This window comes from Callorhinus ursinus, unplaced genomic scaffold, assembly GCF_003265705.2.
Source record: "Callorhinus ursinus isolate GAN/ISIS: 27379988/994484 unplaced genomic scaffold, GSC_fseal_2.0 scaffold40, whole genome shotgun sequence".
In the NCBI taxonomy this organism is placed as follows: Eukaryota; Metazoa; Chordata; class Mammalia; order Carnivora; family Otariidae; genus Callorhinus; species Callorhinus ursinus.
Window position 1 is genome coordinate 14,353,173 of NW_027397102.1, and position 27,765 is coordinate 14,380,937.

Consider the following 27,765-nt stretch of genomic DNA (forward strand, 5'->3'; position numbering starts at 1 on the left):
GATGAGTCTCTTGCAGACAGCATATTGATGGGTCTTGTTTTTTAATGCAATCTGATAGCTTATGTCTTTTGATTGAGGCATTTAGCCCATTTACATTCAGGGTAACTATTGAAAGATATGAATTTAGTGCCATTGTATTACCTGTAAGGTGACTGTTACTGTATATGGTATCAACATTTTTTACTTGAAAACTACTATGCACAATATTACAACAGATATAAAAACAATTCAGAGATTCATGGGTTATTATTATCTGCTAAAATCTAATTATTCTTCATTTCATAAAATAATCTCATTCACTTTAATTAAGTGAATTTAAATTATGATTCAATTTTTCTTCTCAGAGCAGATTGTAAATAATAGCACAGAATTTCAATTGGAGTAGATAAAATTGTTTGATTAATTAAAAGTTTGACTAATATTCCTTTTGTGTGAAATATACTTAGCAGTTCAAAGTGGAAAAAAATCTAATCCTGGGGAGGACTGTCATCATAGAACTTGAATGAAATATTGACTTGACATTTTCCTATTTTATGCTCAATACAAAATTCCATTTCATTTGATTTCTCAGGAATTTCATATATCCTTTAAACATGAAAAATGATTAGGTGAGAAGAAAGATGTCTTATGACCAGAAACCTGAAACAAATTCTATAATTTCCAAGATGATAAGGAGCACTCTTAGTTTACTGAGCTCCATATTTTACAGATTGCATGCTTTTGGTCCCTTAATTAAAAGACTAAAATCTCTTTCTCATGTGTATAAATGTTTTGTTTTAATTTTCCCCATAGTGGTGTATGTAGTCAAGAATAATATTCTAGAAGGCTACAGAAATGATTACAGGGGCGCCTGGGTGGCTCAGTCAGTTAAGCGTATGACTTAGGCTCAGGTCCTGGGATACAACCCTGTGCCAGGGTCCCTGTTCAGTGGGGAGCCTACTTCTTCCTCTTGTCCCTGCTTGTGCTCTCTGTTGCTATATCTGTCTGTCTCTCTCTCTCTCTCTCAAATAAATAAATAAAATCTTAAAAAAAAGAAATGATTACAATTTTTTTCAGAATTAAAAATTGAAATTATTTTGTAGGCCTAAATCAATACGCTCAGTAAAGACCCAAACCTATAGCTTCTATTCCACTTTTAAGGATATTTTTTAATTTACTGTGGAAAAACAAAAGGGAGGTCTTTTGACATGGATAAATAAGAGGTGAATCATAGTATTGCGGAGTCTGAAGTTTATACACAGGGGCTCTCTTTAACAAAAGGATACAAAACTATTAATACAAATTTGGTTTAAATAAAATATTAATATATAGAGAAAAAATAATCACAACAAAGCACAAATTTATAAAGCTGACATCAAAAACATTGAAAAACAGAAGAGAATAGCATATATGTGTTAACAAATTGCTTGATATATGTCTACAATGCTTTTTTTCCCCAACATTTTTGGCTGCATATCATTTGATTATCCCTTCATATGACAATGATTTTCTAATATCAGGCCTCTTCTGAGTCCTATACAAGGGAAGGGCCTTAAGCTAAAACTTCATTAACTTCATAGTAAATCTGCCTCTATTTATATCAGTCATTTGATCACTGTGTGGCTGTTCAAATGACCTAAACTAGTGACAACATGCTGTTTCAAAACTACATATCTATATATATAGATATCTATAAATCTATCATTTTATCTATGTATGCATATATATACACACAGACTATATCTTATGCTATAGTTGTTCTGTAATGCTACATATATATACACATATATATGTACTATACTGCTATATATATTAATAAATATATTTATACTTACTCTGGAAAAGTACATATAGCATTCATTTTAATTTTGGAATGTATGTGAGGGCAAATGGCTCTTCAGGGAAGGTGTAAGTTATATGGTAGGAGGTGGAGTGGAAAGGGATATTTATATTCTGCAAATAAATTGAGATTACAAATCCCTCCTCTATGTCTCCCTCAATTAATGGGGCTGTACTCAGCATTATATAACTCACTATCTAGATCTATAAAATACAAGTGAGATGGAAAGGCTATTTAAGGAATTAATTTGCAGGGTGCCTGGGTGGCTCAGTCATTAAGCGTCTGCCTTTGGCTCAGGTCATGATCCCAGGGTCCTGCAATCGAGGCCTGCATCAGGCTCCCTGCTCAGCAGGAAGCCTGCTTCTCCCTCTCCCTCTCCCCCTGCTTGTGTTCCCTCTCTTGCTGTCTCTCTTTCTGTCAAATAAACAAAAATTTTTAAAAAAGGAATTAATTTGCCTAAAATGTGCCTTTAATATATAGTTCTTCACTAAATATCTGTTTATTAATGGGTAAATGAACCAACAGATGTGTGGGTGAATAATACAACTAACACTATCTCCCAATTTCTTTTCACTCAATGACTGTTTCTCTTTCATTCTTATGTCCATAAATTGTTCTTCCTACCCACAGTTTTGAAATGGAGTCTGGTCTGCTTTGGGCAGCAGCACATCAAGGGTAACATGAATGTTAATAGTATAACATAGCTATATGCAGTAGGATTAACCTCATCACTATGGACAGACAGATTTGAAGAGTCCAGAGAAGTGCTCTTAAAACTGCTTAACAGAATTGTTTATACTATTTAAAAAGGATTCCCTGGTTGAATAATTCTCCATAAGCCCCTGCTGGAGATTAACCACACATATTGCATATTGCAGACAAATGTGGTCCTTCTCTAGATAAACCTGTTTCACCTCTGACAGCACCCCTACGTCCCCCAAGTCCAACATGTTCCTCTTCTGCCCCTTAGAGGGCTTCAGCCTCAGCACACACATCATCTCTGCCCTCTCCCCTCCAGGTTGTTTTTCTACAGTACTGCCTTCCCTCCCTCAGGATCCTCAGGTTGCCCCTTCTTCATACCCCTTCACCTTCTCCTCCTCCCATAGGCCCAATCCAGGTTACTAGTTTTCACACATGCCTTGGAGACAAAAGACTTATCTTCTAGTTTTCGGATTTTTTTAAATTTTTTCGTTGAACAAAACAAGTTAATTTTGTTAAGAGTTTATTGAACTATAATATGGAGCTTCTTGGTAGAGCAAATCTAGTATAAGAGCAAAGATATTGTTTATCTGACAATTTTACCAGTCTAGACTGCATCTCATGCCATAGTTGTACTGTAAAGTGTAAGAACCAGACACTATATTTCAGAGGAAGTTTTAATTTACTTAATTTTTATGCATTGTTAACCCAGAAAGACTTTAGAAGAAAAAGAGACTAGAATGACACAGGGTTAAAAATAATTTTAGTAGAAACTACAGTAGCATTTAATTCTCCATAAATGTTAGTTCATAAAAATAACTGACAAATACAGTTTAAAACTTTTAATATAGATATATAATTCATGAGGTCCTTGACTAAATTTGAAGATATATATTTCACTGTCTATGTCACTAATTGATATACATTTCGAAGTTACCATGCAACTTCTCTTGTAAATGATTTTTAAAGATTTTATTTATTTATTTGAGAGAGAGAGAGAGAACATGAGCAGGGGGGAGAGGTAGAGAGAGAGAGGGAGAAGCAGGGAGCCAGATGCGGGACTCAACCCCAGGATCCTGAGATCATAGCCTGAGCTGAAGGCAGATGCTTAACCGACTGAGCTACCCAGGCACCCTTGTAAATGTGTTTTAAAAGTATTATTGCCTTTTCAGAAATCCATTTAAGCTCCCCACCTCAAGTGATACTTATTTAAAAAGGGGCAATTTTAATAATTCATAGAACATTTGGAAACCTCTGTCATTTAACAAGTTTATGACAAAGTTAATTTCACATTTTTTTTGATATTTTATTGAAATTCTTCTATGATTGCTACATCCCTATGGTTACTTTTGTAGAATAATTTATAATTGATGGGAGTGGAAGTATGGGTGTTAAGTAATTCAGTTGTACTGTTCAAAAATTATAAACATTTTTGAATAACATATCATTACTTGTTGTGATGAATTACAAAAGGCTTATCATCATAGCCTACTCACTTCAGCATCTTCCACAGAATAAATGGCCCAAGAATGTAATACATAAAATGTGAGGGTAGAGTCCTAAGTTATTTTGGTATTTACAGGACAGTTCTAAGAAGGCTGTCCTATTGGGATCCTGACGTTCAGCAAAGCAGGTAATATTTCATTGATACTAAACCTAGGGCACCAGGGAAATGGACCAGTGTAAACTAGGCAATACTCCAGTTGAGCATCAGAGCCTTCACACTGGTACTTGCAGTGGGTACTAGAGTGCCACTCAATAACTGAGGTAGATGGCTAATTGTACAAATTAGATCACTAGAATTGGACTTGGAGTAAAACTTGTATTTGTTGGATTCACTTCAAGACACTGAATACTAGGTCTGAAAAGACAATGAATTTGAAAAACCCATTAGACTTTTAAAGGATTCTTTGATACGACAGGATTAGGTTCAGTCTGAAGGTAAAGCTCCTTTAGTGTTTTGAACTCCAGTAACAATACTAGAGAAGATGGAGCCTACTAATAATAACATTCACAGTAGAAGGAATCCAGGAACAGTATTTTATTTTCATTGCCAATTTTGTTACACTTTTTTTTCCTTAAAATGAGAACACTCTATGCTCCAAACACTTTTCCTTCACTATGTAGCCTGTCAAAAAAGACAAACACAACACAATCAGTGGTGTGCCAAATTGCATCTGTGGTTTCACTCTTTTTAGAACCTAGTCAACAAAGAACATTTAAGTGAAAAATTCAAGACATCATTTTTTTTTTGCATGAAAGTAAAATGAATCACTGTTCTTCACCTTATTTGAAAGGAAATCTAAAAGGAATAGTGGAGACCAGCTGTGCTTTGGCAAATGAGAAGAATTCTTGGTTTTTATATTCTATCCAAACACAGAAACTGACATTCAGCTAAGTTTCAGTAATGATAAAATAAAAACTCTCCAATCTTAAAAGAAAACAGAAACTCTACATTGATTATCTAAACAAATGTCTAATCATTTAAAATGAGATATCTGCAACACCCTAGTCAAAAAAACTGGCTCAAAATAGCAATCTACTAAGCACTACATTGATTAAACCACAACCACAGTTGTTAAAAAAAAAAAGGGGGTAAAGCAATTTTCTACATGTTTCAATCAAATACAAAGTATATTTGTTATCATACATCAGAAAATATAACTGATTTCACAAACTATACAAAGTTCATAGTCATACCTTATAGTAGAAATAAAGAGGTTTAAAAATAAAGGCTCAGAGTGGTATGATACTAGCCCAGAATTTTTATTTTTTTATTTTATTCAGAAATTTTTTAAAAATGTATATTTTTGTCAATGCCAGTATAGTGCTTTGGAAAAATTACATGATTAGTTTCTTATGTGTGTGTATTTTCTAAATTTAGAGCAGTAGCTGACACCTATTTCCTGAGGAGATGACCACATAGGAGTTTTGGTAGAATGGGAAAAAAATAAACTCAATCTCCATGTTAAAAGAAACAACAAAAAAAAATTCTGCTTTCCTCAGCAACCAAAACCTCATTGACTCTTTCATCTCACCAAGCAACATCTGAATAACTCAAGTTAAAGCCCGTCCTAAGGAAAAGAGGACAAAGACGATTAACAGCATTATGATCATTCTGTGCTTTAAAAGACACATTCTTCCCAGCTTGTGTGCTTCCATCACAATATAGGCAAATAACACACAGATGAAAAGCCACATCCAGTACAGTTTGCAACTACTCATCTGTAGAAAAATGAGAGTATAGTAGGAGAAATAGATTCTTTACTAGGAACAGCAACCTTGAGGGCAACACTCCATACCTTTACTTGTTTAATTGCATTAATCAGAGGCTCAGTGCTTCAGCAAAGTTCAGCTATACACATGAGGCCATAATTCCCAGGCTCCTCTGAGAGAAATTCAGCAGCAGTTTCTGTCCACAGCAAGTGTGTATGGCTATTCAAGCCTAAAGAGAGAGAAAAAAATATATATATATGGCATGATTACCAAGCAATTGTCCCACCTGTATTTTATTACAGAAGTTGTTGGAGAAGTCAGGAATTCCTGTTGAAAACTTTCTTTCATTGAAAACACTTACTTGGGTATTTTTGTTTCTCATCACCCCTCTTTGGGCTTTGATAGTTTTTCTCAGAGTAGGGAATAATTTCAAACTTTTCCCAATTATTTCCCCAAGCAATATAACAAACTTCTAATATTTTACTATTTGGGTAATGTTGTAAAGCTAGTCCCAGGAATAAACAAACAAACAAACAAACAAAAAAACAACAAAACTTCCAAAGCATGTCCAGGAAGGAATGGAGAAATGTTAGTTTCATTTCACAGGTATGCCCTTTACAAATTCTTATCACCTTTAGTGATGAAGAGGGGAAAGTATTGGAAGACTTTATTCATCCTTCTAAGCTCTCACTAACAGCACCCTCTAGTGTCTCTAGTTGAGCAATGCTTTTTGTCACCAGTTAGGTATGGTATTTCTACAGTTAAACTGCTGAAGATATTAGAGTTCTATAACTACCAGGTTTTCTCCCATTTCTGTATCTTTAGCTTCTGCAGAAATTCATTTGCCCTCTGTGTACCTGCACCAGTTGCAGCTTCATTTTCATTTATGACTTGAATGCCTCAAGACTAGAAATATCCACCAATTAAATATAAAAGTGTCTGTATAAATTATGAGAGTAAAAATGCTTGGAATTGAGAAAGTATTTCTAATTCTTCAAAACACTATTATACACATTATCATTTTTATATGTCACAATACTGTTCCTTCCCCTAGCAGCACACGTGTATGTTTGTTGTTTTTAGACAGAAAAGTAGAATGATTTCACTTGGGATAAAAATAAATAAAAATACTTGCTGGATGAACACACTAGGTCTTGTATGGAAGTGTGGAATCACTATATTGTACACCTGAAACTAATATTACACTAAATGTTAACAAACTGGAATTTAAATAATAACTTAAAAAATAAACAAATAAAAATGAATTCTTAACTAAGGTTTTCTCCTTAGGTAGTCCCTAACCCATCATTAGAGTTTAAGTTTTTTTATTTCTTTTTCTTTCCTTTCTTTCTTTCTTTCTTTCTTTCTTTCTTTCTTTCTTTCTTTCTTCCTTCCTTTTTCCTTCTTTCTCTTAGAAAGGGAAAGGGGGAGGAGTAGAGGGAGAGGGAGAGAGAGTCTCAAGCAGACTCCATGCTGAGCAGGGAGCCCAATGTGGGGCTTGATCTCAACACCCTGAGATCACAACCCTGATATCACAACCCTGAGATCATGACCTGAACCAAAACCAAGAGTCAGAGGCTTAACCGACTGCACCACCCAGGTGCCCCTAAGTTTCTTTTTTTAAAAATTTACTTAACATCTTTATTTCATAACTCTTAGAGAGTGACAACTTTTTAGCTTAATGTCAGATACTGTGCTAAGAACTTTAGGTGCATTATTTTATTTAAATATCACTATAATAACTTGAGGTAAATAAGGTTATTATCTGCATTTTGGGGGGTAAAGAAATTGAAGGTTTTAGGATAGCTCTTTGAAAAATATGTATATAGGCACCTGGGTGGCACAGTCAGTTAAGCCTCCGACTCTTGATTTCTGCTCAAATCATGATCTCAGAGTTGAGATTGAGCCTTGTGTTGGGCTCTGCACTCAGCATGGAATCTGCTTAAGTTTCTCGCTCTTTCTCCCTCTTCCCCTTTCCCCCATGCACTCTCTCTCTCTCAAAAAAACAAATAAATCTTACAAAAAGAAAAACATGTATAATTCAAGCCACATATGTAATTTAAAACTTTCTAGCAGCTACATTTAAAATACTGAAAACAAAATGGTGAAATTATTTTTAATATGTTTAACCAATTAGTCAAACTAATATCATTTAATCATAGAATTATATAAAATATTAATGATATATTTTACATATGTATGTATGTGCATGCACTAAATCTTCAAAATAGGGTATATATTTTATACTTACAGTGCATCCCAATTTGGATTAGTCACATTGCAAGTGTGCAAAAGTCTCATGTGGCTAGTGTCTATCTTATACAATACAGGCCCAGAGATTAATTTGCCCCCAGCCACAGAACTAAAAAATGCCAGAGCCAGAACTTCAAATTTGGTCTAAAATCACAGTTCTTTTCTGAACCACTGGGCATCACTACCTCCTACTAATTGCAATTGTTGCAGATGGTTAACATTAAATATGAAAAAATATACAGAATGTAATTCATCCCGTATTACAGTTTTGTGGCCACATGCCCACCTACTTTCTCAATAACAATGATTATTCATAGATTATAATATTTATACACAATGTTCAATGCAAGTTGTGGCCAACACAAAGATGAATGGGATTTTATGCCATTTAAATAAATAATTCTCATTTATCTGGATGGCCTGTGCATTCTCTGTGCAAACAGAGTACATGGGAAGTCAAATTACAATCACATTGCTTGATAAGGGGTAATTCAATGCAAGGGCAACTGAAATCTCAGAATATTTGATTTGCTTCATCAATCTCATATCAATGGTGGTTTTGCTAGTGAGATGAAAATGAACATGAATAGGAGCTACCAAAGCTCATATCTCTGACTATTTTTTAACTAGGTTTCCATGGCTGATTTAAGGACTCACTCTTTGGAGTACACATCAGAGTAGACCGGCTGGGTCTTTTTCACATTAACACAGTATTTCTCAGTTTTAATCAATTCTTACCAGCCTGAGAAACATCCTTACTCATTGAAGTATTTTAAATCTCTTCTCTGATCCAGTCTATAATTATATAATGGCTTCATAGTTTAACCTTCACAAACTAGACAGATTTCCATGTTTCTAGGGTACACATTACCATAATTTCCCTTTTCTGATTTTAGCAGAACCCCAGATCAAGTTCCGAGTTGGAACACTGAACAAACAAAATACAATAAATGTCACCACTCCTTCATGGTATTTCCTCCAAAAACCAAATTCCTACAGTATCCTTTTAACTTTTGAGGGTTTTTGTTAATTATATAGTTTTTAATGTAAAGCAAATTCTGAAAATGTGTAGCCACACAACTGGAGGACCATATGCTGAGGGTCAGCATAGTGGACTGGATATGACATGGGTTTGAATTTCCCAACTTTCTATAGTTTATACCTATAGAACCTTGGGCATTTTATCTAGTCTCTGTGAATCCCTGTTTCCTCATTTGTTAAAAAAAAGAAAATGAAGCTAATAATAGCTATTTCACAGAATGGTTTTGAGAATTAATAGGACAATGTATATAATATTGATGGTACATAAAAGGCATTCAATCAAGAATTCCTTCTTTGTATGTAAAAAGAGTTGAGTCCCCATCAGTCATTTTAGAGTTAAAGTACCAGGAGGAGAGCTTTTGCCACATGCCCCGGCTTTTGGTTATGCCATTGCTCATTGATGCCACCATCAGACAGAACACAGGAGAAGAGAAAATGGGAAACATTTTCATTATTTTTAGACGTGGATTTCTGTCATTTTAATAAACAAACTGCATTTCTCAGATTATTTTCTCATTTACTTAGTTTAACTGTTAGTCTCCTTGGTCTGTAAGTAATATTTCTACTCTACAGAGATAATTTTCTATTGGACTGCACACTTAAAACTAAATGCTGTTCTATACATTATAGAATAATCCAGATTAACTATAAAGCAACTATGTAGCTGAATTTAGAAGTTATATACTCTGAATGGAAATCCAGAGTCTGTTACTCTTCAGCTCCATGGTCTTGTGCAAATTATCTGTCCTCTATGAATTTCAGTTTCGGGAACTGTAAAATGTGGATAATACTAACCTCTTTGAGTCTGTCAGGATGATAACTAAATGCTTCATAACAATCACTGATTATCTCTCCTGCATTGAATTTAGATGGAAATTTTAAGAAATCAGTTAATTGGTATCTAAAGTGGATGTTATATTTTAAAACTATGGTCTCAGTATTCCATGTTCACAATTGTTATTAACTTATTTTTTAAATAAGGTATCATAATAAAAATTAAAAAATGAGGGAAGTTGAAAAAAAATAAAGTTGATGTTATAAATGATTATTAGTGCTCCAAGAGTGCCTCCATGGCACTGTCTTCAGACTGTCCTGGATCAGTCAGTGATTTTATTTTCATTGAGTTCCTGCCATCCTCTATGGCAGAATATTATCCAGAAGTGCAAACCCCAAGAGTCAGAACTGTAACCACTTGAGAGCTTCTGATTTCATCTCCAAAACATTTTCCTAATTTCCAAGAAAAGGACAATGCATGTGCTGGATACTATAAATAATGAAGGCAGAGGAGTAAAATGTAATAGTAAATACTTCAGTGTGTTTTCTTTCATGAAGATCACACTGAACTGCGGTGCTAATGACACTCTCAATAGTAGATTTACATGTAAAATAAATAAATAAATAAATAAATAAATAAATAAATAAATAGCAAAAGGAAAAGGAACGTGATGTGAGGATTATTTGAATGAAGGTTTTAACCTTCAAAAAATATCAGAAATTGGAAAGAAGGCAGTTATGAAGATGGAAATGGACATACTAGGGAAAGAAGTCATAAAGACTTGCCCTTCAATGATTAAAAAAAGCGCTAAACGAAACAACCACCAAAAATTTTCCATGGAGAAGCTATTAGAGAAAATCAACTCATGATAATTAGCATTTCTCCCCTTCTTGATGTTCTACCCTACGCAGATGCATTCCCTCTTTCATTCAATAGACAAAAAATAAAAATGAATAATGTGCTCTTGGCACCCAAAAACACTATCTACTTTTACTCTTTTTATTTCAGGAAAGAGTCTCCTCCTCAAGACAAAGCAAGGCACTAGAAAGATAAATCTTTCTCTTGGTTAAACATGGAAAATGGATTTTTCCCCTAAAACCCAACACCTTTCTGAAGAGGAATTTACTGGTTCATTCTCTGGCCTCTGGGTAAATTTAAGGACTCACTCTTTGGAGTAAAAAATCATAGTAGACCGGCTGGGAAGGTTTTGGTTGTTGCTCTTCTTTTAATCCGATGACTGGGACGGGGAAATTAGCCCTGTTTAGATACCCTGTCTAGATACCCACGACCGAGCAGAGCCATAAACCAGCCACACTGCCCCTCCTTGCTTTAGTGTTCTTGAGAAACCTGGCACGCCTTTGCCCGACCTGGCATCACTAACCAGGCAGCTGGAGTGCTCTGGCAAGCACCAGTTTTGCGGGCTCAGGGCTGGCTTCCTCCCTCCCTTGAATCTTTTCCTACCTTAGAAATGGTGCTCTCCACACCCGCAATGCTGCCGGGTTCCAGGCAGCAAAGCGCTGCACCTCACTAAAGCAGCCCGAAGCCACGGACCTGCTTACTCTCCTATGTACTTGTTGTCTGGGGTAGCCGAATGCAATGCTTCATCTCCCTCTTATCTCCCTTTCTGCCAGCCCCCGGACATCAATCTGAAAGGCAAGCGAGGTACCAGACCTGGCTCACAGTTAAGTACGATATATGCAGACACAGTCTCTTGGCTCCAACTACGGTTTCACGCGGCTCTTGCCCCTACTTCCACCAGTTTGTCTTAAGTATCCTTTGTATGAGAAAATGGTGCTTCTGAATGCTTGTTCTCTAGCTGGAGTCAGGGCCCTCAGGGGGGGTCAGGAGAAAAGCACACATAACAAAAATGAAATAAAATTTCTGTAAGATAATGTGAATGAGTTAAACCTAAAAGGAAGTCAGGACAGCGGCGAGTGGAGGGCCAAGAGGAGCAACGCATGCCCTAGTTCTTACTCTGCAAAACCCGCAGCCCGAAAGCGGCGCGTTTTCCCCAGCAGCGGGTCCTCACCGGAGTGAGCAACCAGCACACACTCTGCCGCCTCCCGGGGGCGGCAAACAGTACTTCCTAAGCTCACCGCCGTCTCGCCCCCGCCCTTCTCCCCTGATTTCCTCTTTGCCGGGAGGGGCCGCTCCCGGAGCGGTGGGAGATGTGGGATGCAGAGAGTGGGGACCAGAGGGGGTTACCCAGCTGTAGGTAGGTGCTGCGCCATCCCCTCCCAGCAGGCGGCCCGGACCCGGGTTTACTTCTCCCCTCACCCCCTCCCTCCACTTACTCAACCCCCCTCCTTTCCCCTTCTTCCCCTCTGTCTAGTCCCTCCCCCTCGCCCTTGAAAAGGGCTGGCTCGGCACAGGCTCCATGCAGTAGGTGAATCGTCAGGGCAGGAGGATCTGCGAGCCCGCTCGAACCAGAGCTACACGCAGCGGCCCGCGTGGCAAAGCAGAAAGCAAGCTGAACTGAATGCGCCGAGTGACATTAGCAGCGGCGACAAAGGCCGCCCAGGCAGCCCCGGCGTTCTGAACAGCCTCAGAGGCAGCCTCCACGACTCCAGCTGCTTCAGGGACTGTGAGCTGTGGCGGTTGAGCGCGCTACAGCAGTTGCAGTCTCGGTGGAGCTAGCGAAAGCCTTTTCTCTTTTTTTACTTACCATCTCATTCTACTGTAGAGGCTTCGTTCACTGGGTAAGTATCGGGTCCGGGTGCCAGAATAGAGTGCGGCCAGTGAGGCGTGAGTACCGCACTGAGTACGCGGAGGCTTCCCGCTTCCGACTCCTGGGGTCTTGACTATGACAAGAATGAATTTAGAGACGCTTCTGGTGTCCTCCCTTTCCTCTTCCCCCATACGTTCCCTGGAGGTAAGAGAAAGAGCAAACCCCACAGGTGAGCGCAGATAGGATATCTTTTAGCACTGCCACCGCTTGGCTTGACTTGGTTACTTTGAGAAAACTCTCACTTCTGTCAGAAAAGTGTCCACTCATGAATTTCCCCGACATTGGCCCTGCAAAAAGGTCTTTCACTTTAACAGATACAGCCAGCTTCAGCCAGGCTGAGGGAAACTCTAAGATTGGGGCAGGTACTGAAAAAAAAGATCATACCCGGGACTCTGGCTAGCCTGGCAGAGCGGAGGGAGCTGTGCGCTTGTATCTCTGGGGGCTAGGGGTTTGGATCCCAGCCACGCTGGCTCTAACCTTTGGGGGCCCGAACCTTGGCACAGAGTAAAGGAGAGCGCAGCGCGCCAAGGAGCGCGCAGGTTCCCCGGGCGATTCTGCCTGGTGCTGGCCTCCCCGCCTTTCCTTCCCGCCCTACTTACGGAGCTGTGCTCAGCCAGCAGCATCTGCTGAATGTGGAGGTGGTAGGTGTGGAAAATTCTGCCTAGCTTTAAAAAAGAAATTTCTTATAATCGCGTAGCTGAAAAATATACTTTCCTCATAAAAAAAAAAGACTTGTTCTAAGAGCGTAGCCGAACATAAAGGGGTCCCTTTCTCACTAAAGAAATGACTTTTAATTCCTTGGCCAAAAAAAAAAGTCACAAAACAGCAACAAAAACAAGACCGCCCACCTAGCCCATAAATGAAGAGCGTTTATTAAGATAGAACCTAAAAACAGTTCTCTCCAGAAAAGAATTATTTTTTAAGCGTGTAGCCATAAAACGGCCCCTTTTCTCGAAAATGAATGCCTCAATAAGGACGTCATCAGAAAAGGTGACTATTTAAAAGCGCATAGTCGCAAATGGGTGCTTTTCTTTAGAGACTTTAGAAAAGCAGAGAGGCAGGCTGCCCTCGGTTGGAGACAGGACTTACAAATGAGCGCTTAGCCACAAATTGACTTCTTTTCCTTGCAAAAAAGCGGGGAGTTCCCTTTCCAAGAGTGTACAACGGGAACCACTTCCTTTCCTCCCCCAAGGAAAGACTTAGAATTCAACTGAAGAGGGCCTCTTCATTTCCATATGAATTATTCCAGGTTTTGCCACTTTGGCCGCCATGCGGTTTGGGGTGGGGTCGCTCGGGTGCTTTTATGGAATGAGCATGCACACGCATCTGTAGAAGGGCCCTCGCTTCTCCGAGTGGGGTGCCCTTCCAAAATGTTGGCTGGGGGCTGGGAATCGAAACTTGCGCCACTGCGGCACACACCCACAAAACAAAGACCTAAGAAGAGAGTGGCTAGCACAAACGAATAAATAAGATTAAATAGCAAGAACAAAACGAAAGCACGTCCTTGTGTGCAAATATCTCATGATGGCATTTAATCCTAGCACAGGAGCTGTTTTTGTATTAAGGAAAGTATGCGGAAGGAAGTGTTTAAAAATCGGGATAGGCCGGGAAACGGGTAGAAAATATGTTGGGGGGCGATGGTTTTGGAGGAGCGCTTGCGTACTCTTAAGTGCTGCAACAAGGAAACAACCTGAGGATAGTGCAGAGAATCCTGAACACAACAGCGCAACATCTGAGAAGGTAGTGGTGCTTTAGTACTAAAGCGACTCTTCCTCCTTCCATAAAAGGTTAAAACAGGTGTGACTTGAAAAAAAAGAAAAAAGAAAAGGTTACTCGCGGGCACCTTCTGAACTTGGTAAAGACTGAATAGAATGCCACTCTTATTTGAAACAAACTCGCACAATCACGGCCGGAAATCTAAGCCTCTGGGCTATCCTTTAGCCTGCGTATTTTGGGGGTGGGATGGGCATTTGAGAGCAAGTAGAAGTAACAGTATTTGTAGATGTTCCCCCCTTTCTTGCCTTTGTCTGGTTCATCCGAGGAAGTGCGGACGATATGCGGGCGGTTTTGATGAATGAACCAAGAGACAGACGCGCTCAGGTCTAAAGATACCTTTCTCCCTCTGCTAAATTAAGAATACCCTCGCGCAGCTCGCAAGGGCTGAGTCCAGCCACACTGCCACCGTGCTGCTTCTGCCATGAGGTAAAGGAGCGCCTCCACCAGCGAGGCCCAAGAACCTTTTTCTCCAGTCTCCTTCGCCTGGGCAGCCCCTACTTCTGGCAATGATGTCAGCCCGTGAGAGGCAAGGCCTAGAGAAAGCCGAGCTGGTAGTCCCGGTCGGAAGCGCGATCAACCCTGCCCCGCGCGCTCCCGGTGCGCAGCCGCCCTCGCTTCCTTTGGGCCTCCTTCCTGCGCTCTAGGTCTCCGCCCCTCCTTCCAGCTCCCAAGAGGCGCACCGAGACCTGCGAGGCGGTGGAGACCAGTGCCGGCTGGGGGTCAGGGGCTTTGAACCTCGGGGTCAAACACAGATTGAGGATCTCCCCTCATTCTTTTACTTCCCCTACCCCCCCGTTCTGTTCCCCCTTTCAGTTTACACCTTAACTATTAACTGTGAATTTACTTATTTAGCGGCATTTTAGAGGGCACGTTCTTCGGATAAAATAATAATAGTTACCAGTGTTAAATGTCCGCTGTTTTCTCTCCTTCCCGGGTGATAAGGAGGGGGGATGTGAAGACCGGCGTCTCTAAAATCCCGTGGCCATCTTTTCTCCCTAGAAGGCGAAGAGGGCCTTCTTGGCAAAGAAATGGTGCGGCGGGGGAGGGGGTAAATCAAAGGCGGTGGCGCTGTGTGAGGAGTCCCCTTCACTGAAAGAGGGACTTGAGACTGGGAGTTGTGAAAAGAAAGGTTCTATTGCTGCTGCTGCTGCTGCAGAGGAGAGGCCACCGTGCTCCTTGTAATGAGGATGCACAGTCCCTGGAGACCAGCGCGCCAAATCGGAAGATTCAGGAATAGGATTTTTTCAAGACAGAACCCGTTTAGGCTTCCTATCTGAGTTTGCTTTTCTCGTTTTAAAGAGCAACCCACCTGTTTTCCTGAATTTGAGGCTAATCCTTTACCCCTGGTTGCTGACAATCCTTTCTTTAGTTTTGGGAGAAGGACCTCAGCGCGCATTTGGAGAAGGTTGCACAGGGCAAAAGGGAGGGGACCTAGACAGGATGTAGTCAACTGGGCCTCAGAACCTGTTACCTTCCCAAGGAAATTATGTTCAGAGAGGATCACAACAAACTGCTTACTTACTGTATGTTGGTTTGGAGGCAGGTGGGAAATTTGGGGGAAAAGAAGCAGTAGAAAAGAATTGTTATGTTTTGTAAATCTAGGATTTTGTTTTCTTCTAACCTTTGATAGACAGCTTCCCTTATGTGGTATATCAGAAAATTCAGCAAACTTAAACTTGCTCTGCGTTTGAAATACGGAAATGGGAAGGAAACACAGACCAAGCATAAAAACACAGTCAGTTTCTAAAGTTCAATTATTCGCTGAGGGTTGAAAGGAGTCTTTTTTTTTTTTTAAATCACCCGAATGCAATTCTGATGGACACCCAAGTAGTGTTTGTTTGGGCAGCTGGAATCCCTGGCAGAATGGATTCCAAGTTTCACACTATTTATTCTCTTGGTATCCAAAACTTTGTTTTTTGCAAGATAGAAATTCCTGATAGCTTCCAGAATGCTGGTGACAGGAAGAAATCTGGTAGGAACTTAGCAGAAAATTCTCTCTGTGCAATCAGTCCACAACAGCCTTATCCAGGATTTGTAAGATTCTTGGGGCAGGAGGGGAGCCACACCTATAAGGAGAATTTACATTAACCACTGGCTTTAACCTAGTTTGACAAAATATGTATGGCTGCCACATTTTCTATTAGTAGAAAGGGAAATTATTCAGGGGTTGAAAGTTTGAAATCTAATTTTCTCCAGGAATCTTGCCTCACATATTTTAAAGGAGGTGTCATCTGTGTATTTATTTACCAAAGTATCCATAAACATTAATTAGTCATCTACTGTGCCAGACAATGTGCTAGGCTCCAGGAATACAAAAGAGAATATGAAAAGGTGGCTTGATGCCTCTGTGAGCCAGGACACTCTTATAAATTTAAATACAATGTGATAAAATGTTCTAATTGAGCATAATGGAGGGAGAAATCAATTTTTGTTAAGAGATTGAGAAAAGATTCATAAAGAAGGTGTTTCTCTGGCTTTGAAAAATAAAGCATTCCTAGGCAGCGGCTAGCCAGGAAGTAGACCTGAAAGAGCCTCACAAAGACTAAGGAAGGAAAGGTGAGAGGGCCTGATGTCCCACTGTGAAGTTAAGAGGTATGTGTGTATTTTGTAGACATAGGCCATCTTAAAAGATTTTTTCAAGCAAATATGTTAAAAACAACAGGCGGGATGAGGAAATTGGGTAGTAGGTGGCACACAATAGAAACATTTTTGTTGTTTGTCTTTATATGAATATTTGAATAAATTAATGCATTTGGAAAAGAAAGTGGAAGCAAATAAGTTAAAAATATACTGCAACATCCAGAAAAGAGGAGGAATTAATGAAGAGGGCCTAAAGTAAATCAGTATAACTAAGAAAGAAAGGAATGCTAACTTGGGGAAGAAAATTTATCTTTAGTCATAATCATCTATCCACTAGGGGCGCCTGGGTGGCTCAGTTGGTTAAGCAACTGCCTTCTGCTCAGGTCATGATCCTGGAGTCTCGGGATCGAGTCCCACATCGGGCTCCCTGCTCGGCAGGGAGTCAGCTTCTCCCTCTGACCCTCTTCCCTCTCGTGCTCTCTATCTCTCTCATTCTCTCTCTCTCAAATAAATAAATAAATCTTTAAAAAGAAATAATCATCTATCCACTATATCTTGATATTCACCTCATCTTTCTCTCCCAGGCATCCAAGTTCTCCATCTTCCACCATGAGAGTAAACTTCTTAAACCACTTGCAACCACACTTATCTTCATTGCACTCCATTTTTCATATACTTCTCTGCATCATCTCTCCCACCCTTCCCATTTCAGCTTTCTCTCTACCCAAAATGAGTCCCTTAATCTTGGCTTTTTCCTCCCTTTAGGCCCAACAAACACCTCTATTTCTATTCTTTTTCCTCTACATCTCTGTCTTCCCTCCCTGCTTCTTCTCTACGTTATCTACCTAAGTTATTTCTCCATTCATCCCCATTTTACCTCCTCCTTCCCACTAGCTACCTTGCACTCTCTTCCCCTTCAGTGACCCCAAAGAAGTTTAAAAAAAAAAAAACAAGGAACATCTTCAAACTCAGAGATTTATGAAATTTTCCTCACCAAGATTTCTTGTTATCTGTGTGTATCTTTTGCTATTTTATTTCAAACAATATTTATGATGGAATTCCTTAGATTTGTTATATTTTTTGTTATGCCTGAAAATAAGCTGTTTTCCTTTGTTTACAACTAGGGATTCAAATATTGTACATTGGGGAATCCAAATTTTCTGAATTTCTCACTACACTCTCCTGAAATTGTTTCTCTGCCTCCCATCCTTTCTGGTATGTTCTCTTCCCGTTCTTTTATGTTTTCAGTAAATGTTTCTTTCATATTTTTATTTCCCTCCTTTTTGTCTTGTGGCTCAAATTTATATATTTTGAGAGGGTGCTCCCCTTAGACAACCCCCACCAAACAGACACACAGGATTTTAAGGCCTTTGTCAAAACATATTCATACCAACATACACAGCTACCATGTCAATCTTCAGAGGCAAAGGAACCCTTGTTTTTGTTTTTGTTTTTTTTTTTTACTACAGTCTTAGAGTTATTTTTGTGTGAGTGGAAAAGGGACAATTCTTAGATCGTCCATATTTCCACATGTAGTAGGGTTGGCTGAACCTTTCTTTATTGGGAATTGGGGAGGGAAGAAAGAGTATGCTGTAAGAATAGATTCATTCTTTCATCAATGACATATTTAACTTCTACTTTTGGGAAAAATAGAAACATATAACTACATTTAATTGGATTGACTTTATATTATAACATTCCAAATTACATGTCATTTTCTGAGCAGAGTTCTATTATCTGAAGATGTTATTGATCATTCAGTATCCAGAATGAAGAAAACTAGGTAAGATGCCTTGATTTTCCAGGCATCTTTATGATGTTCACATTAATCTAATCCTATCTGAAATGGTGTTATTTTTCAATAGAAGTTTATCATGAAGGCATCATCCCTAAAATGTGGTTATCTTTTTTAGGAGAAAATATCAAATGACCTATATGCCATGGTCCCTTAAGATTTACACCCTGTGCAACACTAACTGTAAAGTACAGGTTTGTTACATGGAGAAAGCTCTTTTAGGGTGAAAGTATCTTTTGAGATTTGGTGACATCTGTGGAAAGACTGCATTCTCATTATCAAACAGTAAAAAAATTGGATAGAGTCTTTTTCAATCACAATTTTCAAATTAGAAGACTGACTTGGCAGAAATCATAAATGCTTCTATTATCTTTTGCACTTTAAAAATCCTCAACTTGGGGCGCCTGGGTGGCTCAGTCGTTAAGCGTCTGCCTTCAGCTCAGGTCATGATCCCAGGGTCCTGGGATCGAGCCCCGCATCAGGCTCTCTGCTCCGCGGGAAGCCTGCTTCTCCCTCTCCCTCTCCCCCTGCTGGTGTTCCCTCTCTCGTTGTGTCTCTCTCTGTCAAATAAATAAATAAAATCTTTAAAAAAATAATAAAATAAAATAAAAATCCTCAACTAATAAGGAGTTAAAGTGTCCTTTTACTTGTCTTTAATGTGTTAAGCATCAAATCAGTATAATAGATTTTGAAAGTAAGAGTGATGATGGCTATAGTTGTCATTTCCAGCCCAGATCTGAAAGAATGATTTTTTTTTCTACCTAATCTTCTCAACTCAAATGTGTAGATTTGGGAAGACAAAAAAAGGAAAGGGAAAGAAACAAGAGACTAAATCCTCCAAGATAATTTCTCTCTCTTTAATAAAAACTATTTTAATTAATATAATATACCTTTTAGCATGACAGTAATAAAAGTAATTTGTTGATGAATTTTAATTAAACTATATAAAAATTAATTTCTTTTTAAAAATCTTTAAGTGATTAGAATACAGGTTGAGATTTGTACTGATTTTACAATTCATTTATTGTTATCATATGAAATGAAAATAAAGCATTAAGATTTCTACCACACTTGTTTCAATTCATTCTCCTAGTCTAGTACCTTTAGTTTGTACAATATTCTATATTTATACCATTTTTTATATTTACATCATTTTGAAAGTATATATATTAATGTAGTGTCAAAAATTTTTGAGTAGAAAACAAAGGAATTGTTATACCTATTTTTTTTTCAGTGGGAAAACTGAAGGTCAGAAATCAAATAGGCTTTCCAGATGGTAAGAGGGGAACCATATACAGGATTGTTGGTTTTCAGTCTCCAAACTTGAACTTTTCCCAGCATCTCATCTTGCCTTTCATTTCTTTGAGTATATTTTCTCAAAGTTCTGAATGTAAAAAGCAACAAAAAATGCTTCTTGTATTAAAAAATAAAGATCTTAAAGACAAGTATGTTCAAGTATATTTAAATGAGTTTATCAATTAATGGGCTACTTATGTCATATTCTCCTCTTATTTAGAGTCTATGTGCACTAACCCTGTAAGAATTATATGGTAAAAATAGTAAGACTATTGAAATTTAACAGTACTCAATACAGAGACACATAAACTTCCTCTATTTTATTTATAGGAAGAATTCAAATTATGACATATCATAACGATACTCCATAAAGTTTAAGTTTACTTAATATGACAAATATTTTGTGTTATATCTTAATTCAGTTTTTAGAAATCTATATTTTTTATATAGGAGTAATTTTAGGGAATTTTTTTCAATGATTTTTAAGTATTGGTTTTCTTCTGACATGCCATCTGTGAAGCAACATGTCTTTGGGAATTAACTGTGTTTAGGTTTGGATCATATCAAGCAAAAGGACATTAAGCTTCCAATATGCAAATCATTGTTGTCTTCAGGCTTCTAAACTTTATCCCATGGTTTTTAGTATGGAAAGTGTGAGCAAAAGTTTTATTTAAATTGTGTGAACACAAGGTATTTTATGATTTATATTTTATTAGTATCTAGAGAGTGATCTTGGGCAGCTAACTTAATTTCCCTGGAGTACAGTTTTCCCAAAAGTAAAATGAAGAAAAGGTAAATTATTTAAAGTCCATTTCCAATGAAAAAAAATATGATGTTTTTCAAAAATCAGTAGTCATATAAAACATTATTTCTTTGCCCTGTGGTACTGCAGGTATTACCAATTTTACTGCATTGATCCATTAACTATTAATAACTAAAAAAGTATTGCTTGCCCAGCTTTATATTTCTTTAGAGTGAGGGTTGGACTATGAAGGGTGACCATTAAAGAATTTAAAGTAGTACCTGCTTTGAGAAGCTTACATTCTGATTGGGCAAAACCAATGAACAACAAAAATAGCAAAGTAATATATAGTGACATCAAATCAAATTCAACATACATTGAGTGCCAGGTGGTACATTGCAATATGCCAAGTATGGTCCGGGTTTTATAAACTCTGGAAGTAAAGGGGACCAGAAAGATCATTTGGTCCAACCCCTTCATTTTACAGTAAGTAAACTAAGGGTATAGGAGTTAATTTAAGGCACTGGGTGATAGCATTAATTAATATACTCCACAATCTTAACTGTTCCCTGTTTTGCTTGAATGCAATAATAGTTTTCTACCTTATCAGATAGTTAAATATATCCAAGACTTGTGTATTTCTTTGGCTTTATTAAGCTCAAAGATTTCCCAATTTGATTCAGATATAGAAAATATTATGTTTTCCACATTTTCTTTTATTTTTTATTATGTTATGTTAATCACCATACATTACATCATTAGTTTTTGATGTAGTGTTCCATGATTCATTGTTTGCATATAACACCCAGTGCTTCATTCAGTATGTGCCCTCCTTAATACCTATCACCAGGCTCACCCATCCCCCACCCCCTCCCCTCTAGAACCCTCAGTTTGTTTCTCATGAGGAATTCTTAATCTCAGGAAACAAACTGAGGGTTGCTGGAGTGGTGGGCTGTAGGAGGGATGGGGTGGCTGCGTGACTATGGACCCTGAGAAACACTTTTTCTTTTGAATTTAGATTATTAAAAATGTCTTTATTGTGCATATTATGTTATAAAACATGTAAAATGAAGTTTTGACATGAAGGCTAAATAAAGTATCAAGATATTAAATTATATAAATATTTTAACTCTTTAAAAATGACTTGAAAACCCATTTACTTAAAATGGCAAGCCATATACATTCCTCAAAGAATAGTTTTATTTTTTTTATAAATTCATATTTACCTAAAGACTTAGAAGTACATTTTCTGATGGTTTATATATAATTTGGGAAAGATTTTAACTTTGGTCTGCTTGCCGCATGATCTTATTGCCCATGCTGGGGTATATGTCTGTATGTTAGGGAATAAAGGTCAAGTAAAGGTAGTCTGGCAAAATATGCCAAAGTGAAGTTTTGATTTCTTCCCTGAATAAACTTAGACTGATTTATTTTACTTTGTGGCAGAGGGAAGGCTAGGGACTGTTTTTCAGTTTAATGTGAAACATGCAACCTTTTTGAAACTGCCTAGGCCGGCTTCTCTCTCTCTCACTTCTAATATTATATATTTAGAATATCTTAACTGTTATTTACTAGTTTTTTTTGCTAGTTTTACTTGGATCATGAAACCTAAAGAACATGTGAATACATCAAAATTTTAAAAGAGAGGCTTAGCAATGGATAATAAACACACACCAACACACACAAACTAACAGGATAAAACTTTTACATGGGAGCTTGCTTTATGGTCATCAGGCAAGATTTCCATTGTCTTTCTCTTTACATCAGGGAAAAAAAAATTGCTCAGTTTAACACTGATATTTTAGCCTTCAGTCAGGCTCCACAGTTCTTATAGCATCCCTTGTCTTGCACCTTCTTTTAGCCCACGAACTCCCTTTTAACAAAATCTGCGATATAAAGCAGTTTCAATTATGCTAGCCATTTTAAAATGTGAGAGTGCAAAGCAGGATTATTTGAGGAAGGGAATTTGAATCCATTAAATATCATATGGCTTCTGAATGCCTTAGAATTGCATACAAGAGTAAATAAATACGGGAATATAAGATCACTGCTAAAACAATAGCTGGTTAGCTATAAAAGAATCAAAGCACTTTAGAAAGAAATAGAGCCAAATACACAATTTGTAATTAAATGACTTGTTATTTCAAACTCCAGTTTCCAGGAAGTTATATTCTATTTCTGTGTGTCTCAAACTTTAATGTGCATACCAGTCATCTGGAAATCTTGTTAAAATGCAGATTCTGATTAAGTAGAGTCTAGGTAGGACCTGAAATTCTGCATTTCTAACATGTTTACTGGGGATATAGATGCTGCTGCCCCCTGCAAACCACACTGAGCAACAAAAGGCTAATTCTTAGTCTGGTAAACAACATGAAAATGGTGAAGTAAGCAAGGGTAACAGCTGTTTTGCAAAGGACTAAATTTTTCAAAATTAAAATGATATGAATTATTGCTTTTGAGTATTAAATTGATTTCAACCTTTGGTATAACTAGATCAATTGAAACTAGTTCAGAAGAAAAACCAGTTGTTTGGTCATTGTATACTCAAATTTATTTTACAAGCACTATATGCATACATTTATAACATTTTAAAAAGAAAACCATTGGCCACAGAATGTCAAGTTTACCAATATTTTTAAAATTTTTCCAAAGAGATCCAAAAATTCTGAGCAGTTTAATATAGCATAGATCGTTGGTGATATTAGTTTGTGAAATGTTGAACATGAACATATCAATTAATTGTTCAGACTTCAGATACATTTTCATTTACCTAATTTGAAGACATTATTTTTATTTTCTTTTGAGTGTCTGATTTTTTCTGTAAATCTATTTTAATAATTTATGCTTGACATACGAGTTTAGAATGAATGCCAGATTCCATCTGTATTCAGCACTTGCAGCCAATTTCCAATTTCAGGAAGTAATAAAATATATAATGTAATAGGCCTGCTCAATTGTCCAAATCTGACTATTCTGAGAGCAAAAAGATTTGGTCTGTGAAGAAAATGCAAGTTGCCCTCATAAGGTTAGGAATTGATTTTTAATCTCCTTATTCAGCTATTTTACATCTTATATCAGTGAATGGATCTAACCCATTTGCTGACCTTTTTAAATTTTTATTTTTATTAATTTATTTTTTTAAAGATTTTATTTATTTATTTGAGAGAGAGAATGAGAGCCAGAGAGCACGAGAGGGAAGAGGGTCAGAGGGAGAAGCAGACTCCCTGCTCAGCAGGGAGCCCGATGTGGGACTCGATCCCGGGACTCCAGGATCATGACCTGAGCCGAAGGCAGTTGCTTAACCAACTGAGCCACCCAGGCGCCCAACCTTTTTAAAATTTTAGTCTATAAAACATCTTCATAACCAAAGCCTCCAGGGCAAAGTAGTACTTTTTTTTATTTGTTTGTTTCACATTTTTATTTCAATTCCAGTTGGGTAACATGCAGTGTAATACTAGTTTCAGGTAGTGTCTGGTATTTTTAAGGACAACAACAACAATAGCAAAAAAGACTTGGTAGAGTTTATTTTATATCTGCTATCTATCTCTCAAAACTCCCCTTAAGGAAGGAACGAATGGTAAATTAAACACTGTGCTAACTATTTCCTTCACACTTAGACTTTTATCTGCGAATACAGCAGAATAGTAATTTAGTCTAAGTGAACTTTTCATTAATAATCATTCTAGGAAATCTTCATAATTCCATTTGTTTATGTACAGTTCATCTTGGTATGGAACCAGTGTCAAATTAAAACAAACAACATTGAAAACCGTTATTGAAAAAAGTCAAGTGTAAGTGTTTAAACTGTTTGTTAGGAGGCACAGTGTGGTTCCATCAGATTTAGGAAAACAACTGAAAAAATTGTCACTTCAAAGCTGCAATTCACGTCTTAATTGTGGCATTGAGCTTCAGAACCCACTGCCTTCCCAATGAAACTATTAATCTTTTCTAAGGCCTGATACTTTATTTTTTTACGTATTTATTTATTTTAGGTACTTAATGTATCTTTTTATTACTTTATTATCTTCAGTTAGCCAGCATATAGTATTAAGGAGGGCACGTGATGTGATGCGCACTGGGTGTTATACGCAACTAATGAATCGTTGGACACTACATCAAAAACTAATGATGTACTATATGCTGGTCTGATACTTTAATAGTGACAGCAGAACTTGTTTGAGGGCAGCTTGAGGAGTCCAGTGAACTAAATGGCCAGTTGGATTAAAGTGTTTTTTGTAAGTGCTAAATAAACTTGGGCATCTGTCAAAGTTGCCTTGGATTTTTCTTTTTTTTTATCCTTAACATTTAATAATGTTAAGCATAGACTGTTTCCATCTGCCTGAGGAGGTAAGTATAGCAGCCAAATATCATATATCTTTTTTTATTTGAGGGGGAAATTCCAAAATACACAAAAAAGAAAGAAATAAGAAAAACAAAATAAAAACAGGTGAAAAATAACAGAACTCTTCAAATTCTCTTTTCAAAGAGGAGATAAAAAACTCACTCTATAGAAAGTAAAAATATCAGTTCTCTGAGTTCATGCCTTAAGACAGAATGAGAACAAATTGAGTCAATTTACAATAACATTAAAACTCAAAAATTAGGGGAGCCTAGCTAGCTCAGTCCTTACAGCACGTGACTCTTGATTTCAGGGTTGTGAGTTCAAACCCCACATTGGGTAGAGCTTACATTTAAAAAAAAGATAAAAAACTCAAAAATACATAAATTGAATACAATGTAAAAAGATCATGTTTGGGTCATAACAACTGGAAGAAAAATAGATAATTTCTTGAACTAAACTAGCAAGTGTTACAAATGCTAAAAATTTAAAATTCTGTGAATTAGAGTAATCAATTCTAGCTTGATAACTAAATCAGTCCTCTGTTTTCTTGTTTGAGGTAATAAGAATACTTCTTAATAGAATAAGATTGTTTAAATTTTGGAAATATTAAATAGAGAAAAATACTGTTTAACTATAAAATTTTAATCAGAAGTCATGTAATTTAAATAAAGATCTTAAGGAGATATCAGTGAAAGTTGAGCACAATTAGCCAGTAGATAATGCCATATAATGTACATCAAATGTTGAAGTACTTATAAATGCCAATAATATGAAAGGATGACAAAAATGAATGATAGTATCACTGAAGAACTGAGTTGATTATATTATAAAAAATTTAGAATTCCAGGTTAAGATTGGGTTGCAAGGTGAAGATTGACAACTCAAGTAAACACTATCATTCAAAGAAATAGAAGACACTCTGAGAACATAATGTGTAATATTTCCTTTGAAAATGTGAAAACAAACAACTCAATTGAAAAATGGGCAAAGTATTTCAACAGATATATTGCCAAAAAAATGATATAAAGATGACAAATAAGCATATGGAAAGATGTTCCACATCATATGTTTATGTTATCAGGGAAATGCAAATTAAAGCAGTAATATACTACTACACATATAGTAGGTCACCTAAAATACCAAACACTAACCATACAAATGCTGCCAAGGGCAAGGAGCAACAGGAACTCTCGTTTGTTCCTGGTGGGAATGAAAAATGATCCAGTATGTTCTGGTCAATTTTTCTGTAAACCCAACACTTCTCAAAAAACAAAAACAAAAACAAAAATGCAAGCGTTGGGGTGCCTGGGTGGCTCAGCTGATTAAGTCTCCCAACTCTTGATTTCTGCTCAGGTCATGACATCAGAGTTGTGAAATTGAAGCCCGTGTCAGGCTCTGTGCTGAGCATGGAGCCTGTTCAAGATTCTCTCTCTCCTTCTCCCTCTGCCCCTACCCCCTTTCTCCCTCTCTAAAAATAAACAAATAAATAATAAAGTCTCTTAATTAAAAAAAAGAAAATATCATTATGCTTTATATTTTCCTTATTTCATTCACTAAGGACAGCAACTAAATAAATCACTAAGGAACATGCTTTGGTGGTAACTGAAACAACTGAGTTTCTGAAGAAAAACCACACAATTAATTAAAAAAAAAAGTAAATTTACCATGAGTCTTCGCTTTAAATCTAAAAAATTACCTGAAAAAAAAAATAAAGAAATTACCTGAAGTAGCATTTCTCAGTAACTATGACAGGCACTACCACACTGTTGTAACTATGTGAATGATTACATTATCATTTTAAAAATTGTTTTCATTGCATTTTAAAGTATTACAAATTTTATCTCATCTAAATCTCACAACAGTCCTATGAAACAGGTACTATACCATTTTGACATACAAGGAAAGAGACACAGGCCAATCTTTTTTTTTTTTTCCCTTAAGATCACATTACCTCTTAAGTGTCAGAGGCAGCATTACATCATTGTTCTTATGATACCTGGAACAATATTCATAACATCAGCCAGTGTGTATACTAAAATTTTAGGTCCAAATATGATTAAGGGTATATATATCAAAAGAAATATTAACAATGTAGTTATTATATTTAATCTTTTAGAAACTTTGAATTCGTGTGAGAAATTTTTGATGAGCACTCACTGAATCTCATTAGACACAATTAGGATAATATCCCCTTCCTTAATAATTTAACACATATGATAAGATAAATATACAATGATACAATCGTCATAGTGGACTAAGAAATAAGGATGTGATTAAATGGAACAAGAGAGGAGTAGTAGGATGGATAAATCTGATAAGCCCTTTTAAATAAGGATTTGATTCTAATCTAAAATAGGCTCAGAAACCAAAGCCATGTTCCTGTTTTCTCTCTCTGTGAAGATAAAAATATTTGAGAGAATAGGTCTGGCAGGAGAGTATTTGGGAGAAAAAAAGGAAAATCTATTAAGACTGAATTGGCTTAGATATAGAAAATTAAATAATAAACTAAAATGTATTGCTCTGGCTAAGTTCTGGCCATGCTTGGAATCCAGAACTTGGGGATGTTTCAGGTTTCTCATTTTATCTGAATTACATACAAGCATTTCCTTAAGAGATTTTTATAATAGTAGCCAGCCAAGGGGGGTAAATAGTTTTGCCCACTGGGAGATCACACTTTGTTTTCCCTTGGAAGAACTAGATTAT

General features: G+C 37.0%; 1 protein-coding gene and 1 long non-coding RNA gene across 5 annotated transcripts in view; one reads left to right on the forward strand and one right to left on the reverse strand.

Moving 5' to 3' along the window:
• Positions 1-5,170: 5,170 nt before the first annotated feature.
• LOC141370616 (uncharacterized) lies at positions 5,171-15,311 on the reverse strand. Its single transcript, XR_012374807.1, has 3 exons — positions 15,206-15,311; positions 12,469-12,669; positions 5,171-5,963 (listed from the first exon to the last, which is right to left on the reverse strand). It is a non-coding gene; the product is annotated as an uncharacterized lncRNA (long non-coding RNA).
• The window catches only part of LOC112828530 (protocadherin-11 X-linked), a 639,354-nt gene continuing 623,800 nt past the window's right edge, over positions 12,212-27,765 (forward strand). For all 4 annotated transcript variants that reach the window (XM_073880940.1, XM_073880941.1, XM_073880942.1 and 1 more), the window contains exon 1: positions 12,212-12,502. The gene's annotated coding sequence lies outside the window, so the exon portion shown is untranslated. The remainder of the gene's footprint in view (positions 12,503-27,765) is intronic.